Here is an 18,434-nt window from a genome sequence, read left to right as displayed (position 1 = left end):
CCATGATTCAGTAATCCCCACCAGGTGTATCTGTATCTGTGTCATCAGCTCCTTGACTTTATTCCGAATACCGTGTGTGTTTAGGTCCAAGGTTTTTAAATCAATCCTACTTGTTTGTCTTTTTCTTTCAATATTTTCTTGTGCACCACGCTTTCCATACTCTCCATCCTTATTTATTCATTCATAATACTGAACCTCACCTCTGTCATTTACTCCAACTTGCAACTCACATTTTGATCTTTTATGAATCCTTCTCTCACCATAATCATTAGACTGACCCTGCCTGTTTGTCCTATTAGTCTTTACTGACTGCATACCTTATGACCTGTTGCATTGGATCCTAACCCTCTGCCTTAATGTATAAATCCATTCAAGTTGCACTAGTCACCATCCCCACCAGGATGTTGGTGCCCCTCCAGTTAAAATGCAACCTGTCTTTTTTGTACAGATCCCACTAACTTGGAAGAGAACCCAATCTACATATGGCCAAGCTCCCTGAACTCTCCATGCAGGACCTCATCATTCTTCCTTTCTATGTCATTGGTACAAGTGTGTACCATGACATCTAGCTGTTTACCAACCTTCTTCAGTATGTCCTGAGCATGCTTAGAGACATCCTTGACTCTGGCAACAGGGAGGCAACACATGTCTTGGTGTCTTGTTTGTGGCCATAGAAATGTCTATCTGTGTCTCTAACTATTGAGTCATTGACTACCACTATTTACCTGCACTTCAACCTCCCCTGCTGGTACTGTTCTATCTACTGCTGTTGTCATCCCCGATACGCAGTCCCCCTGAACAGTATCTAAAGTAGCTCACCTGTTTGAGATGGGGACAGCCACAGGGGCCTCCTGCATTGCTTTTCCCTTGTGACCATCCTGTATCTATCTGCCTCAGCCTTGGTTATGGCTACCTCCCTGAAACAGATGTCTATGACCCTCTCGGCCTCCTACCTGCTTCATCTGAGTGCCAGTTAATTTAAACAATCTGTTAAAAACTGTAGCTGAGACACACTTCCTCCAAATGTAACCATCTAGGACAGTTGAACTCTCCCAGAGTTGTCAGATAGGAGAAAGTGAAGACTGCAGATGCTGGAGATCAGAGTTACTTTCTGACAGAGTTGCCAGATGTCACACGTAGAGCACCTGATGTCCCTTACCAATTTTTTCACCTGGTTATGATTTAATTAGGAGAAGTGTCTATGTAAATCTCCCTTATTGTTTTGGCTTTAGCTAATAAAGCAGTTATTTGACCTATTTTCTCACTAAGTCAGTTCTAAAAGGTCATCCCTTCACTTGGAGGCTGTGCCCTCAGGGCCTATGAATAACAACATTTTCCTTACGCTCACTCAGTCCAGGCCTCTTAATATTCTATAGATTTCAATGAGATCTTCCCCCTCTTCCTTCTAAACAGCATTGATTATGGACCCAGAGTCCTCAATCACTGCACATGTGACATCTTCCCGTGTGCCAGTTGTGTCTCCAACCAGGGAGAGTATGCCCCCGATACTCATTGATTCCAATTTTGCTCAGGCTCCTTCATGCCATTCCTAATCAAATGCGACCCTGCTATCAAGGCCGTCACTTGCCCCTCCCCTCTGGGTTTCAGCTCTTTTGACCATGTTTGAACCAAGGCTGTAATGAGGTCAGGAGCTAATTGGCCCTGGCACAACCCAAACCAAGCATCAGTGAGTAGGTTAATGCTGCTTGCACGTGCTGCTTGATATCAATGCAGATGGCAATTTTCATTACTTTGCTGAAGATCGAGAGTAAACTGATGGGGCGGTAGCTGGCCAAGTTGTCTTTGTCCTGCTTTTTGTGTGCAGATAAATGCATCTTTACTGTATGATCTAGTGCTTCCAGGTGTGACTTTACCACGGCAGCAAGACATCCCTGCTCTATACTTGAACCCTTTCGCTATGAATGCCAACTTATCTTTCTCCTTCTTTACTGCCTGCATGCTTATCTTCAGCAACTGGTGCACAAAGACACAGACATCTCATTGTACATTCCCTTCTCTCAATTTATAGCCATTCAGATAATAATGTACCTTCCTGCTTTTGCTACGGAAGTGGAGAACCTCACATTTATCGACATTATCCATGTGTCCATGTACACAGATCTTTGAAAGTTGCCACCCAGGTAAATAGTGCAGTGAAGAAGGCATATGGCGTACTGGCTTTTACTGGTAGAGGAATTGAGTTCCGGAGTACTGAGGTCATGTTGCAGTTGTATAAGACTCTGGTGCGGCCGCATCTGGAGTATTGTGTGCAGTTTTGGTCGCCATACTATAGGAAGGATGTGGAGGCACTGGAACGGGTGCAGAGGAGGTTTACCAGGATGTTGCCTGGTATGGTAGAAAGATCGTATGAGGAAAGGCTGAGGCACTTGGGGTTGTTTTCATTGGAGAAAAGAAGGTTTAGGGGTGACTTGATAGAGGTGTACAAGATGATTAGGGGTTTAGATAGGGTCGACAGTGAGAATCTTTTTCACGTATGGAGTCAGCTATTACAAGGGGGCATAGCTTTAAACTTAGGGGGGGGTAGGTATAGGACAGATGTTAGATTAGATTAGATTTTAGATTAGATTAGATTACATTAGATTACAGTGTGGAAACAGGCCCTTCGGCCCAACAAGTCCACACCGACCCGCCGAAGCGAAACCCACCCATACCCCTACATTTACCCCTTGCCTAACACTACGGGCAATTTAGTATGGCCAATTCACCTAACCTGCACATCTTTGGACTGTGGGAGGAAACCGGAGCACCCGGAAGAAACCCACGCAGACACGGGGAGAACGTGCAAACTCCACACAGTCAGTTGCCTGAGTCGGGAATTGAACCCGGGTCTCTGGCGCTGCGAGGCAGCAGTGCTAACCACTGTGCCACCGTGCCGCCCACATTAGGGGGCGAGTCGTGAGTTCATGGAATGCCCTGCCAGTAGCAGTGGTGGACTCTCCCTCATTATGGGCATTTAAGCGGGCATTGGATAGGCATATGGAGGATAGTGGGCTAGTGTAGGTTAGGTGGGCTTGGATCGGCGCAACATCGAGGGCCAAAGGGCCTGTACTGCGCTGTATTCTTCTATGTTCTATGTTCTATATATACTTCATCTGGCATGTATTTGCCCACTCATTCAGCCTATCCAAATCACACTGCATTTGAATGCGTTCCCAATCAAGTTCGTTCTTTCTATACAGTGAAACTCAAGGAAAGGCAGCTGTATGTCCAACTCAGAATTGATTAGGAAATAAATTTCAATGAAATGAGAAATTGAGAAGGGAACAAAAGTACATTTTACTGTAATTTTTTAGCTTTGGTTGAGTGGTTAAGAAATTTAAGAAAAATTATTCCTGTTGCATTTGAAGTGAATGAGAAGTGATAATTTGTTTGAAACTTCTTTCAAAATGCCTGGGCATCAGGCAGAAGTTCTAACAGTGTTTTGTTATTTCTGTTGATAACAATGGACTGTCTAGTGAGCTCGAGATCGGGGGTGGAGTCAGAATGCGATCACATAAAGAATTGGTCCACCTCAGTGCTCTCACAAGTGAGCAAACCATAATGCCAGAAGCAACCTCAAACCTGTGCAGGAAACTTGGATATCGTATTGAAATTAACAAAGGATTAACAGCTACAAGGGTTTACCAACAAAGATAATGACACACACTCAGGTAAGCGTGATACTTGATGAATCAAATCAAGACCTTTTTGACAGAGTTTAGGAGCTACACAGCTTTGCATTGGAGTTTCTGTAATTTGAATTTGTTGATTATATTGACCTAGCATTTCTGGTGATGCTACTGGGCGGAACGGTAGCACAGTGGTTAGCACTGCTTCCTCACAGTGCGGGAGACACAGGTTCAATTCCCGCCTCAGGTGACTAACTGTGTGGAGTTTGCACATTCTCCCCGTGTCTGGGTGCTCTGGTTTCCTCCCACAGTCCAAAATGTGCAGGTCAGGTGAATTGGCCATGCTAAATTGCCTGTAGTGTTAGGTGCAGGGGTAAATGTAGGGGAATGGGTCTGGGTGGGTGCGCTTCGGCGGTTCGGTGTGGACTTGTTGGGCCGAAGGGCCTGTTTCCAAACTGTAAGTAATCTAATTAACATGGAACCATTCATTCGAATAGCTTACTGTTAGCACTCCAATCAACTTCAGGATCCAGATCTGCTCCTGGAAGGATGTGCATTGCAATTGACAGACAGTGGAAAAGATAATTGGTGATCTGTCTGGTTTCACTTGAACTGTCCAACACACTCTGCTGGTTTGGTGGAGGGAGGGTGCGAATGGTGCAGGTGAGGGCAGACTCCCCCAGTGGAGACTGGTTAGTAATGCACTTGAAGGAGTTCCAACCAAGTTTGTTCATTATATTCCCAAATCTCATTCAGGATTTCCTGATGATGCTGTATCTGTGTTTAGAATTTTGACCTTTCATAGCTAATTTGGTCAGTTACCCTTGTGAGAGAATGGAACTGAAGGTGTTGTTTTTCATTTTTAGTAGTTCAGTATCTGCTGAGTTTGTCAACAAAGATTCATTTGTTACTTTCCTATTCACCACTGCATTGTGCAAAGCCTTTTCATCAATTAAATCGCTTTGAAATATCCTGTTATGATGCTCAAAATGCATAAAGTTAATTTTCACACAACAAAGTTGTCAGCTGGAATATCTGCACAGTGCTCTGGAGTGATACTTGACCAGGTGACTGTTTTGCCAACTAAGTCACAGAGAGTCTGCAGTTTGGAGCTTTATTAATGTAAGTCAAATTAATTTTGATTTGTTAATGGTTGTATGTTTAAACCAAAACATAGGAGCAAATTGCTGCAGATGCTGGAATCAAAAAATATTCTGATGAAGAGTCACCTCGACTCAAACGTTAGCTTTGAGAGTGTGGTGCTGGAAAGGCACAGCAGGTCAGTCAGCATCAGAGGAGCAGGAGGATCAATGTTTCAGGCAAAAGTGTTGCGTGAGGAATGTTACCTTGCTGTCTGTCCACGGATATCACCTTGATTGACGTTCGAATATTAAGTAACGGATCATGTCCCAGCTGGATAGCTGAAACCAGATGTCTTGCTTGTTGGCTTCTTCAGCTCATGTTTCACCATTTTGATACTTTTCGGGTGGCTGGCTGCTGGTGCCTCAGTTGTAGATTTCACTTTTGAACGTGACTTGTGTAGTTACTAGTTCCTGATGAAGAGCTCATGCTCGGAGCATCAATTCCCCTGCTCCTTGGATGCTGCCTGACCTGCTGTGCTTTTACGACATAGAACATAGAAGATTACAGCGCAGTTGAGGCCCTTCAGCCCTTGATGTTGCGCCAACCTGTCGAACCAATCTGAAGCCCTTCTAAACGACACTATTCTATTTTCGTCCATATGACTATCCAATGACCGTTTAAATGCCCTTAAAGTTGGCGACTCAACTACTGTTGCAGGCAGTGCGTTCCATGCGCCTACTATTCTGAGTGAAGAAACTACCTCTGACATCTGTCCTATACCTATCACCCCTCAATATAAAGCTAAGTCCCCTCAGGCCAGCCATCACCGTCCAAGGAAAAAGGCTATCACTGTCCACCCTGTCTAACCCTTTGATTATCTTATATATCTCAATTAAGTTGCCTCTCAAACTTCTTCTCGCTTAATATATTCTTTTTTAATGCTGCAGTTTCTGCACACAGCTTCTTTCCAGCAGCAATTTGCTGCTGCCTGACATGTGTTTCCACAGCAGTGGCAGTTTTGTGTCTGCGTTGGTGCTTGTCCCTGGGCCACCATTTTGTGAACTCTCAGCCACCATTTTGTGAGGTGTTGACCTTCCTTGGCTGCGAGTTCCATCACGGTTGCCATTCCCAGCACTTTCATTTAAGTGTAGTCACCTTTGCGTCAGTAATCTCTTCTGGATCGCTTCACATCTTACGGCAGGCTGCTACAAAAGGTAGAGTCTCGTGGGATCTGAGGTGAGTCGGCTAGCTGGATACAAAACCGACTCGGGGCGCATTTTTCGGAAAGGAGATCAGTAACTAGTGGCGTCCCGCAGGGCTCAGTGCTAGGACCTTTGTTGTTTGTGACGTGTAAATAAATGATCTGTACAAAGAGCTGTACAAAACTCCAGTTAGGCTACAATTGGGATATCGCGCGCAATGCTGTTCGGCACACTACCAGAAGGACGTGGATGCTTTGGAGAGGGTGCAGAGAAGGTTTACCAGCACGTTGCCTGCCCTGGAGCGCTTCTGCTGTGAGGAGAGATTGAATAAACTTGGATTGTCGTCACTGCAAAGACGGAAGCTGAGGGGCGACCTGATAGTGGTCGACAGCATACTGAGAGGCATCGAAAGGGTGGGGTGGCGAGTCAGTGGGTACAGGTTCACGGTGAGAGGGGGAAAGTGAGAAGGGAAAAGTGCGGGGAAAGGTTTTCACACAGAGGATGGTGGGTGCCTGGAACGCGTTGCCAGTCGAAGCGCTGGAAGCAGGCACATTAGGAACGTGGGTTGGTACATTAGGAACTTGCAGCGTGGGTTGGTACCTGGGACTTCGATGTTGTGGCTATTACGGAGACATGGGTAGAACAGGGACAGGATTGGCTGTTGCAGGTTCCAGGGTTTAAATGTTTTAGTAGGGTCAGAGGTGGGGGTAAAAGAGGGGGAGGTGTGGCATTGCTTGTCAAAGATAGTATTACAGCTGTGGAAAGGACGATGGATGAAGACTCGCCGTCTGAGGTAGTTTGGGCTGAGGTTAGGAATAGGAAAGGTGAGCTCACCCTGTTAGTAATTTTTTACAGGCCTCCTAATAGTCCTAGAAACGTAGAAGAAAGGATTGCGAGGATGATTCAAGAGAAGAGTGAAAGTAATAGGGTGGTTGTTATGGGGGACTTTAACTTTCCTGATATTGATTGGGAAAGCTATAGCTCAAGTTCGTTAGATGGGTCAGTGTTTGTCCAATGTGTGCAGGAGGGTTTCCTGACACAATATGTAGATAGGCCAACAAGAGGTGAGGCCATACTGGATTTGGTTCTGGGTAACGAACCAGGCCAGGTGTTAGAATTAGAGGTAGGTGAGCACTTTGGGGACAGTGACCACAATTCGGTGACTTTTACTCTCGCGATGGAGAGGGATAAGTGTGCACTACAGGGCAAGAGTTATAGCTGGGGGCAGGGAAATTATGATGCGGTGAGGCATGACTTAGGATGTGTGGCTTGGAAAAGTAAGCTTCAAGACAAGGGCGTAACTGATATGTGGAGCTTGTTCAAGGAGCAACTATTGAGTGTCCTTGATAAGTATGTACCCGTCAGGCAGGGAGGAAAGGGTCGTGTGAGGGAGCCGTGGTTTAATAAGGAATTGGAATCCCTTGTTAAATGGAAGAGGGCGGCCTATGTAAAGATGAGGCGTGAAGGTTCAATTGGGGCGATTGAGAGTTATACGGTAGCCAGGAAGGACCTGAAGAGAGAGCTAAGAGCAGCAAGGAGGGGACATGAAAGGGCCTTAGTTGGTAGGATTAGGGAAAACCCTAAGGCTTTCTATAGGTATGTCAGGAATAAAAGAATGACTAGGGTAGGAATAGGTCCAGTCAAGGATAGTCGTGGGAAGTTGCGTGTGGAGGCTGAAGAGATTGGGGAGACATTGAATGAATACTTTTCGTCAGTATTCAATCAGGAACAGGACATTGTTGTCAATGTGAGTACTGAGTCACAATTAAGTAGAATGGATGGCTTTGAGGTATGTAGAGAAGAGGTGTTGGAAATTCTGGAAAGGGTGAAAATAGATAAGTCCCCTGGGCCTGATGGCATTTATCCTAGGATTCTCCGGGAAGCAAGGGAGGAGATTGCAGAGCCATTGGCCTTGATTTTTATGTCCTCGTTGTCTACAGGAGTAGTGCCAGAAGATTGGAGGCTAGCAAATGTGGTTCCCTTGTTCAAGAAGGGGAGTAGGGATAACCCTAGTAACTATTGGCTGGTGAGTCTCACTTCTGTTGTGGGCAAAATCTTAGAGAGAATTCTAAGGGATAGGATTTATGAACATCTGGATAGGAATAATGTGATCAAGGATAGTCAGCATGGTTTTGTGAAGGGCAGGTCGTGCCTCACAAACCTTATTGAATTCTTTGAGAAGGTGACTAAGGAGGTGAACGAGGGGAAAGCGGTAGATGTGGTGTATATGGATTTTAGTAAGGCGTTTGATAAGGTTCCTCATGGTGGACTACTGCAAAAAACAAGGAGGTATGGCATTGAGGGTGAGTTGGAGGTTTGGATTAGGAGTTGGCTGGCTGGAAGAAGACAGAGGGTAGTAGTTGATGGCAAAGGTTCATCTTGGAGTGCCGGCACTAGCGGTGTTCCGCAAGGATCTGTTTTGGGACCATTGCTGTTTGTCATTTTTATAAATGACCTGGAGGAGGGGTTAGAAGGTTGGGTGAGCAAGTTTGCGGATGATACGAAAGTCGGAGGAGTTGTAGACAGTGAGGAAGGATGTGGCAGGTTACAGCGGGATATAGATAAGCTGCAGAACTGGGCAGAAAGGTGGCAAATGGCGTTCAATGTAGCTAAGTGTGAGGTGATTCACTTTGGTAAGAGTAATAAAAAGATGGGGTACTGGGCTAATGGACGGATACTTGGTAGTGTGGATGAGCAGAGGGATCTTGGTGTCCATGTACACAGATCTTTGAAAGTTGCCACCCAGGTAAATAGTGCGGTGAAGAAGGCATATGGCGTACTGGCTTTTATTGGTAGAGGAATTGAGTTCCGGAGTACTGAGGTCATGTTGCAGTTGTATAAGACTCTGGTGCGTCCGCATCTGGAGTATTGTGTGCAGTTTTGGTCGCCATACTATAGGAAGGATGTGGAGGCACTGGAACGGGTGCAGAGGAGGTTTACCAGGATGTTGCCTGGTATGGTAGAAAGATCATATGAGGAAAGGCTGAGGCACTTGGGGTTGTTTTCATTGGAGAAAAGAAGGTTTAGGGGTGACTTGATAGAGGTGTACAAGATGATTAGGGGTTTAGATAGGGTCGACAGTGAGAATCTTTTTCCAAGGGGGCATAGCTTTAAATTAAGGGGGGGTAGGTATAGGACAGATGTTAGGGGTAGGTTCTTTACTCAGCGAGTCGTGAGTTCATGGAATGCCCTGCCAGTAGCAGTGGTGGACTCTCCCTCATTATGGGCATTTAAGCAGGCATTGGATAGGCATATGGAGGATAGTGGGCTAGTGTAGGTTAGGTGGGCTTGGATCGGCGCAACATCGAGGGCCGAAGGGCCTGTACTGCGCTGAATTCTTCTATGTTCTATGTTTAAGGCTCACCTTGTTAGACACGTGAACGGGAGGCGGAACGGCGGGACTGAAACCACGTCTGGGCAACAAGTAGCACGGCCAAACAAGGAGTAGGAATCGGCACAGGCTCGCTGGGCCCTGTGTTATCGACCCGACGTGCCAAAGTCTCCGGCCACGTGTATAACTTTGGTGAATTTCTGCAAATACCTTGTAGACGGGGCTGTGACAGGGACCTTATTGGGGTGTCGACGATAATGAGGGCCACGGCGGGCATTTTTGCTGAGTTTGCAGATGGCACAAAGATAGCGAGAGGGACAGGTAGTTTTGAGGAAACGGGCAGGCTGCAGAAGGGCGTGGAGATGAAGGGCGAGTGGGGAAAGAAGTGACCAAGTGTGCGGTTTTGCACTTTGGTAGCAAGAACAATCGGGTAGACGATTTTCTGAACGAGGGAAAGGCTTTGCAAATCTGAAGCGCTGAGGGTCTTGGGAGTCTTAGTTCCAGGTTGTTTCATGATTAACATGCAGGTTCATCCGATGGTTCGGAAGGCAAATGCAGTGTCGGCATTCATTTCAAGCGGGCGAGAAAAAAGGAGCAGAGACGTGCTGCTGAGGCTGCATCAGACTCTGGTCTGACCACAGGTGGAATATCGGGAGCAGTTTTGTGCCCTGTACCAAAGGAAGGGATGCGCTGGTGTTGGAGGGAGTCTAGAGAAGGTTTACAAGCGTGTTCCCCCTGGGGCTGAAGGGTTTGTCACACGAGGTCTCTGGGTCTATACCCGATGGTGTTTCGAAAGGTAAGGCGGGATCTGACTGAACCTTACAGGCTACTGGGAGGCCTGGTCAGAGTGGATGTGAAGAAGATTAGATTAGATTACATTACATTACAGTGTGGAAACAGGCCCTTCGACCCAACAAGTCCACACCGACCCGCCGAAGCGCAACCCACCCATACCCCTACATTTGCCCCTTACCTAACACTACGGGCAATTTAGCATGGCCAATTCACCTGACCTGCACATCTTTGGACTGTGGGAGGAAACCGGAGCACCCGGAGGAAACCCACGCAGGCACGGGGAGAACGTGCAAACTCCACACAGTCAGTCGCCTGAGGCGGGAATTGAACCCGATGATCCCACTAGTAGGCGAGACGAGGACCTGGAAGTACAGCCTCAGGGTGAAGGGTCGTCCCTTCAGGCTGAGATGAGGTTGCATTTAAGACAGAGATAGAGAGGTTCTTGATTATAAGGGGATCAAGGGTTGTGGGGAGAGGGCAGGAGAATCGGGGTTGAGAAACCTGTGAGCCACGACCGAATGGCGGAGCGTGGGCCGAATGGCCCGATTCTGCTCCTACGTCTTATGGGCCGTCAGACCTTCCGTGGTCTTGCGGTCATGACAGAAAGCAGTTGTTTCCCAGAGGGTGGCGGCGGTCTGGAATGCACTGCTTGGGAGGGTAGCGAGGCGGGGAACCTCAAAACCTTGAAAAACTACTTGGATGAGCACTGGAAATGTCATAACCTTTCCTGGCTACGGACCAAGTGCTGGAAAGTGGGACTAGAGCAGACTTAGAGTAGCTTTGTCAGTGCGGACTCGGAGGGCCAAAGGGCCTCTTCTGTACTGTGTGACTGTGTGGGGAAGCTTTCTGATTCCCATCTGTTGATTGAGGCCGCCCCATTGATGCTTCCTGATGCGGAGCAGCCGGATGGATCCAAGTGCGCATTGAAGGTGAGAGGGTGGCAGAGAGCTTCGGAGCCTCCGTCCGTTTGGTTCAGGTTTCGTCTCGTCCTGATGCAAGCATCGATGTACGTGCTCAGTGGCTACCAATAGAGTGAAGGTGCAGTTGATCACTGACTCCACGCGTGGTGCTGCAGGTTGTAATGTCTAGACGAAAACAGAACTCGCTGCACCCTTCGGGAGAAGGGTCACTGGACTCGAAAAAGCGTTAATTCTGCTTTTTCCCCACAGATGCTGAGGTTTTGCTTACTGGGTGTTTTGCTTTATTTTGCATTTTAGACCTTGCTTTTTGATTGCACAGCCACTATCAAACCATTAGCTTGCTGTTAGCGCTGCAATTAGCACTCTTGAATCTTGATTTGCAATTCTAAGGAAGCAGACCGAATTGGAATGTTTGGAGCCGAACCAATAAAGGCTGATTTGCTGTAAATTGATCTTCACATCCCCGCCCCGTCGTGCTATTCATTTGCACGAGGTGGGTTGGGGGATGGGAGTTCACACTTTCCAAGACAAGATGGATTAGTCTGTAAGAGGTACTGTTCGTAAAGGTGAGCGAGCCGAGATTTCCTGACAGTGAGATTTTTCGGTCAGAATTCGAACCTGCTCCAATCATTTGCCTTGTGGGGAGGCAGGGATTTTTCACATTGGTAACAGCTGAGATTTTTAGAACGTCGAACAGAGCAGCGCAACAACAGGCCCTTCGGCAACTGTGAGAAACAAAACTCACTCACAATTCAGCCTGAGACAAAGCCTTGGAAACAAGAACATTTAATTCTTTACGGCCTTGCAAGAACAGGCGTTTTGCTCAAGCAATCAGGCTAGCAAAAGCGCGCGAAAACAAAACATGTAAGCATTCTTATTCAGTTTGCAAGTTGCGGAATCACGCCTCCCTTTTCCCATCCTATCATAAGCCGATTACCTCACTCGTTTTTCTCTAATTTTCCTTATCTGACTACCCTGCTGTCCTTGTCCTTGTCTGTTACAGCCTGTCTGCTATTTTATCCAGTTCCCCTTATCATACTATAAGCTTATTGTGAAATGCCCCTACTGCTACTTTTGTGGTCAGCTACAACACTTTAAAGTTATTTCTTAGTTTACAACTATTTCTTAAACAAAAACCTCTATATTCGTTAAAATCTTAGCCTTAGGTATGCTGCAAGAATCCCGCGACCGTTTGTGTAATGTTCCCCTTCCCCTCCCCCCACAACACCCCGTCACCCATCTGCAAAAACAACATCTCTAACTGCATTTCTAATCTCCCACAAACTGTCAGGGACATTTAAGCTACTGCTCGGCGAGCACACGCTGGACGGCAGTAAATTGAGGGGTGTGTAGGTTAGGTTGATCTTAGATTAAGAAAACTGCTCGGCACGACATCGTGGGCCGAAGGGCCTGTACTGTGCAATGTTCTAACTGCAGGCACATCCACACACATCAAAGACATGGAGGGCTCGGCTGAATCTATTGCTTTCTTCTCTACGTGTCACGTTTCATCGAGGTAGCGTCCTAGGCCCAAGCATCTTCAGCGAGTGGTGAGAATATGCAGTGCACTGCCTGAGAGAGAGGGTGCTGGAGGCAGATTCAATGGTGACTTTGGTCGGAGGGTCGGATACTTATCTGAAGAGAGAATATTTGCTGCAGGGCGAGTGGGACTGGGGAAGTTGCTCGTGCAGAGAGCTGATGCAGACATGACAGGCTGAATGTATCATTCAATGCGTGCAGTTCTGCAGTTGGTTACCGCCTCCTCAAAAACGCTGTGCTGGTCACGTGAGAAGTCACGTAAGCTTAGCCCTGACCCACTTGATTGGTGAGATACTGACGATCTCTACATGACCATGAGACAGTGGTTCACTGACAGGGGAAAAAAAGCAACTGCTGTAAACGGACCTGCTGCTCTCGTTAGAAATCCTGGGAGGACTACGGCGACAGGGAAACTGTCAGCAGTGATCTACAAGTCTTTGAACAGAATCAAGCTGATTGAAAACATGGAGGACAAATGGGACTTGAGGCAGTCCGCGGTATTGTAGTTATCGCTTCTCGGCCTTTTGGCTAAGATCAAGTGTCTGTTCTTATCAGGACGGGGGTCGAGTTGCGAGTCATCAGAGCTAGTGGAGATCATCGCTGGATCGTGATTGGACGTTGGAGGATCGTTTGGTTGTGCTGACCTGCTATTGGTGGATCTTCATGCTGGCTTCGGCCTAACGCCAATTCAGGGACCAGCCAACCTCCGAGCTATGGCCTCAACAGCTGCGCGCAGCCCTGGGCAGGGGGTTCGAAACACCGTCCGGGTGTCTGTCAAGCAGGTGGAGGGCCGTACACCGGTGGATCGCATCCTGTTTATTAAGAAGGTATTGCTAGGATGCTGTGGGTTCGCTGCAGCAGACGTGTACTGCCTGCAGGATTTCCCTGGGGCAGGCTACTTTGATGTGACCTTCAGGAGCGTGAAGCAGTGCGAACAGCTCCTGAAGGTCTTCAAGGAGAAGGAAGGGGAGCCGCTGTTCTCCATCTTGTCGGCAACCCCATTGTGTGTGCTTCCTGCACAGAGGAGTCGGGTTGTTACAATCCATATGTACAACCCCTATGTTCCAGCGGCTGATGTCCTGACTTTCCTGGGAAGGTACGTCCAAGTTGAGGGAGAAGCCACCGACGTGATCGACCCCTTTGGGATCTGGACCAGTAAGCGACAGGTCAGAGTGACTCTGAGGGTCGATGGCAATGGGAACATTCTTCACCCACCCTCGAGCTTCGCAATTGGAGGGAACAGAGGCTACCTGACATATGCAGGGCAGCCAAAAGTGTGCCGAGCCTGCGGGAAGTCGGGACATGTGCTGGCGGATTGCAAAGTGACCATCTGCAGGAACTGCAAACAGGAGGGTCACCTGACTAAGGACTGTCAGGAAGAAAAGAGCTGCAACCTGTGCGGAGAGGCGGGCCACGTGTACAAGACCTGCCCAAGACGGGGGGGCCCCACTTACGCACAGATGGCTGGAGGTGGCAAGGCGAGCCGTGGACCCCCAAAGACCAGTAACGTCCACCTAGACAGCAGGGAAACAGAGTCTGGTGGCACCCAGAAAGAAGGACAGGCTGGAGTGGAGGAGGGGGCAGCCAGTGGAGAGACACAGCAGCTAATCCTAGCTCTCGCTGGGCAGATGGAAGCAATGGAGGAGGAGCTAATCGAGCAGGCAGAGGAGTGGATACCTGTTATAAACAGGAAGAGAAAATCCGGCCACGCCCACAAAGCCTTCGAGCAAAGGGGGAAAAGACAGCTGCACGAGGGAGGGACGGCCAGCTCTTCGGATGGGGAAGACGGGCACAAAGAACATCATCACCACCAGAAGAAGAGACAGAGCGCCGTAGATAAAGAGGAGGGCATTTCCTCCCAACCAGGAAACAACGGACCCCCTGAAGTCCACCCTCCACCCAGTGAGAACCAGGGGGTACCCACTGCCCCACAACTACAGGTAACTGAGAGCTGCGATCCTCTGACAGTCCCATTGTCAGACACAGAACTGGACGGTGCGGACCCTTGCCTTGGCTCAATGACACCAGAGCAGGTAAATGACCCCAGTGAGGGCCTGGATAGCTACCTCAGCCCAGCGAAGGTCCAGCAGTTTGTGCACACCATGGGGATGCAGACAGCTACCCCAGAGACAGGACAGTCAAATGGACAATGGTAACCCCATAAACTGGGGGTTGAAGAAGTTTTCCTTTGCTCTCATATAACAGGGCACCCACTCAGTAGGTGGGTTCCGCTGAAGCCACAGCTAAATAATAAGAGACTGGATGGTTAATGAAGGGAACTGTAAATAGGATAACTGTAAATTTGAGCAATTCAATCTGTTCTTTACGACATGGAATGTATATATTTATGAACGATATGACAAATTGTACAAGTACCAAAGATTTATTTATATGAATAAAGTATATTTTGAAATAAAAAAAAAAAAATCTGTTCTTGAGTGTGAAGCAGTGCGAACAGCTCCTGAAGGTCTTCAAGGAGAAGGAAGGGGAGCCGCTGTTCTCCATCTTGTCGGCAACCCCATTGTGTGTGCTTCCTGCACAGAGGAGTCGGGTTGTTACAATCCATATGTACAACCCCTATGTTCCAGCGGCTGATGTCCTGACCTTCCTGGGAAGGTACGTCCAAGTTGAGGGAGAAGCCACCGACGTGATCGACCCCTTTGGGATCTGGACCAGTAAGCGGCAGGTCAGAGTGACTCTGAGAGTCGATGGCAATGGGAACATTCTTCACCCACCCTCGAGCTTCGCAATTGGAGGGAACAGAGGCTACCTGACATACGCAGGGCAGCCAAAAGTGTGCCGAGCCTGCGGGAAGTCGGGACATGTGCTGGCGGATTGCAAAGTGACCATCTGCAGGAACTGCAAACAGGAGGGTCACCTGACTAAGGACTGTCAGGAAGAAAGGAGCTGCAACCTGTGCGGAGAGGCGGGCCACGTGTACAAGACCTGCCCAAGACGGGGGGGCCCCACTTACGCACAGATGGCTGGATGTGGCAAGGCGAGCCGTGGACCCCCAAAGACCAGTAACGTCCACCTAGACAGCAGGGAAACAGAGTCTGGTGGCACCCAGAAAGAAGAACAGGCTGGAGTGGAGGAGGGGGCAGCCAGTGGAGAGACACAGCAGCTGATCCTAGCTCTCGCTGGGCAGATGGAAGCAATGGAGGAGGAGGAGGAGGTAATCGAGCAGGCAGAGGAGTGGATACCTGTTATAAACAGGAAGAGAAAATCCGGCCACGCCCACAAAGCCTTCGAGCAAAGGGGGAAAAGACAGCTGCACGAGGGAGGGACGGCCAGCTCTTCGGATGGGGAAGACGGGCACAAAGAACATCATCACCACCAGAAGAAGAGACAGAGTGCCGTAGATAAAGAGGAGGGCATTTCCTCCCAACCAGGAAACAACGGACCCCCTGAAGTCCACCCTCCACCCAGTGAGAACCAGGGGGTACCCACTGTCCCACAACTACAGGTAACTGAGAGCTGCGATCCTCTGACAGTCCCATTGTCAGACACAGAACTGGACGGTGCGGACCCTTGCCTTGGCTCAATGACACCAGAGCAGGTAAATGACCCCAGTGAGGGCCTGGATAGCTACCTCAGCCCAGCGAAGGTCCAGCAGTTTGTGCACACCATGGGGATGCAGACAGCTACCCCAGAGACAGGACAGTCAAATGGACAATGGTAACCCCATAAACTGGGGGTTAAAGAAGTTTTTCCTTTGCTCTCATATAACAGGGCACCCACTCAGTAGGTGGGTTCCGCTGAAGAAACAGCTAAATAATAAGAGACTGGATGGTTAATGAAGGGAACTGTAAATAGGATAACTGTAAATTTGAGTAATTCAATCTGTTCTTTACGACATGGAATGTATATATTTATGAACGATATGACAAATTGTACAAGTACCAAAGATTTATTTATATGAATAAAGTATATTTTGAAATTAAAAAAAAAAAAAAAATCTGTTCTTATCAGTTTAATATCTGATACGTCCCTTATCTGGGGACCATATATTAAATTGATTTTTGGAGCAGGGAGATGGAATAGGGGCTTGCTCCGTCCACTCCACGCATCGACCTGGTATTGCAGTACCTCTGGGAACGGTGCACCCCTCATCTATAAATCTAAAAACAGCTTCATGTTTATAACTCAGGCTTTCGGTGCTTTGTGTCTGCTGGATGGGTTGGAGTACCAAGTGCTTCATTTCTCACACCTCACATCCAACCGGGCGTGAGTCGATTCAAACTCGTCTGTTCTAAGGTGGCTGCTCAGCTCCCGCTCCCTATCCTTCTCTCGCCATCTCTGTCTCTTGCGCACCTTGACACTTGCTCTCAATGTCATCCCCTCGGACCCCTGCTGCGTGCTGCACCTTCCCGCCAACGCCGGGCCCCGATCACACCACATGGTGTCAGAATTTGGGAGTCGCAGCAACCGTAGCTGCCCACCAGCTTTTCATACTCGCGAGCGACATTTCAGAAAAACAAGAGAAGGTCAACTGTGCTACGTTGCTGCATGCTGCTGGGGATGAAGCTATCTCGGGGTTCAGTCGTTTTGATTTTGATGACTTGAAAGAGAGATTTCGAGAACACTGTGAGCTAGGACAAAAATCATCGGGACGTATTTAAGGCACATGCTTTTCATCAGACTGCAAGGGCAGGCGGAATCGATAGGTACGTATGTGACTGACCGGAAAAACGAGGCAAAGGACTGTGAGTTTCAGCCATTTTCCGATTCACGGAGCCGCGACAGAATCGTGTGTGCTATCACGAATGACTGAGTCAGAGGCAGGTTACTCAGAGAGTCAATTCTCACTGGGAAAAGCAAAGAGACAGCACTAACTCGACAACAGCACGTGAGAAAACGTAGAACAAACAAACCAATGTTTGCTGACCGGAACTGGCCTGGAAAGATAATAAGGCAGGTAGGAGCACTGCAGATTATCCGGCACCTGGGCTGTGTACGCAGGGACTGGCACAACACCCCCTTGCCTTCTTTTGCACTTAGAATGCTGCCAGTTCTGGCTGAGGCAGCAAAGTCAGTCTCACACAAGCAGCGTGTGCCAGCTGTCTGTGACAACAAATTCCAAAGACTCACAACCCTCTGAGAGAAGACGTTTCTCCTGATCTCACTCTTAAATTGGTGCCTCTTTATTCTGTTCAGTTCTAGACACTCCCATGAGGGAAAATGTCCTCTCAGCATTTACCCTGTCGAGCCACGTAAGAATCCAATATGTTTCAATAAGATTGTGTCTCATTCATTTAAACTCAGGATCTACACTCATCTGGAGGTAGGGTTTACCGGGCTCAGTTTTACTGAAAAGCTGACCTCCGGCTAGTTCAGCAAATAGGTCGTTGAGCAAAGGGAAAGGAAACCGCCTAGCACACACCAGCAGGTGAACTGTTGCAGCATGATATTGCGGCTCCGGCACTCAATCCCTCTACGAATGAAACCTAACAGCCTTCTTAACAGCACTATCCACTTGGGTGGCAACTTTCAGGGATCTATGTACATGGGACTCCAAGATCCCTCTGCACATCCACACTACCAAGAATCTTTCCATCGACCCAGTACTCTGCCTTCCTGTTATTCTTCCCAAAGTGCATCACCTCACATTTAGCTGCATTGAACTCCATTTGCCACCTCTCAGCCCAATTCTGCAGTTTATCCAAGTCCCCCTGCAACCTGTAACATTCTTCCACACTGACCACCACTCCACCGACTTTAGCGTCGTCTGCAAATTTACTAATCCATCCACCTATGTTATGCCTGCATCTAAGTCATTTATAAAAATGACAAACAGCAGTGGTCCCAAAACAGACCCTTGTGGCACACCACTAGTAACCGGACTCCAGGCTGAATATTTTCCATCAACCACCACCCGCTGCCTTCTTTCAGAAAGCCAGTTTCTAAGCCAAGCTGCTAAATCACCCTCAGTTCC

The 18,434-nt window shown here is 48.2% G+C and overlaps 1 non-coding gene across 1 annotated transcript; it reads left to right on the top strand.

The window, feature by feature from the left end:
• Nucleotides 1–16,428: 16,428 nt before the first annotated feature.
• LOC148148466 (U2 spliceosomal RNA) lies at nt 16,429–16,610 on the top strand. The gene has a single exon (XR_015758971.1). It is a non-coding gene; the product is annotated as a U2 spliceosomal RNA (small nuclear RNA).
• The last annotated feature ends 1,824 nt before the right edge of the window (nt 16,611–18,434 follow it).

Source organism: Chiloscyllium plagiosum, unplaced genomic scaffold, assembly GCF_037043375.1.
Source record: "Chiloscyllium plagiosum isolate Xiang-an unplaced genomic scaffold, Cpla_swu_hap1 HiC_scaffold_12, whole genome shotgun sequence".
NCBI classification, from domain to species: domain Eukaryota; kingdom Metazoa; phylum Chordata; class Chondrichthyes; order Orectolobiformes; family Hemiscylliidae; genus Chiloscyllium; species Chiloscyllium plagiosum.
Note: the sequence above shows the minus strand (reverse complement) of the source record. Positions and strands in the feature narration are given on the sequence as shown.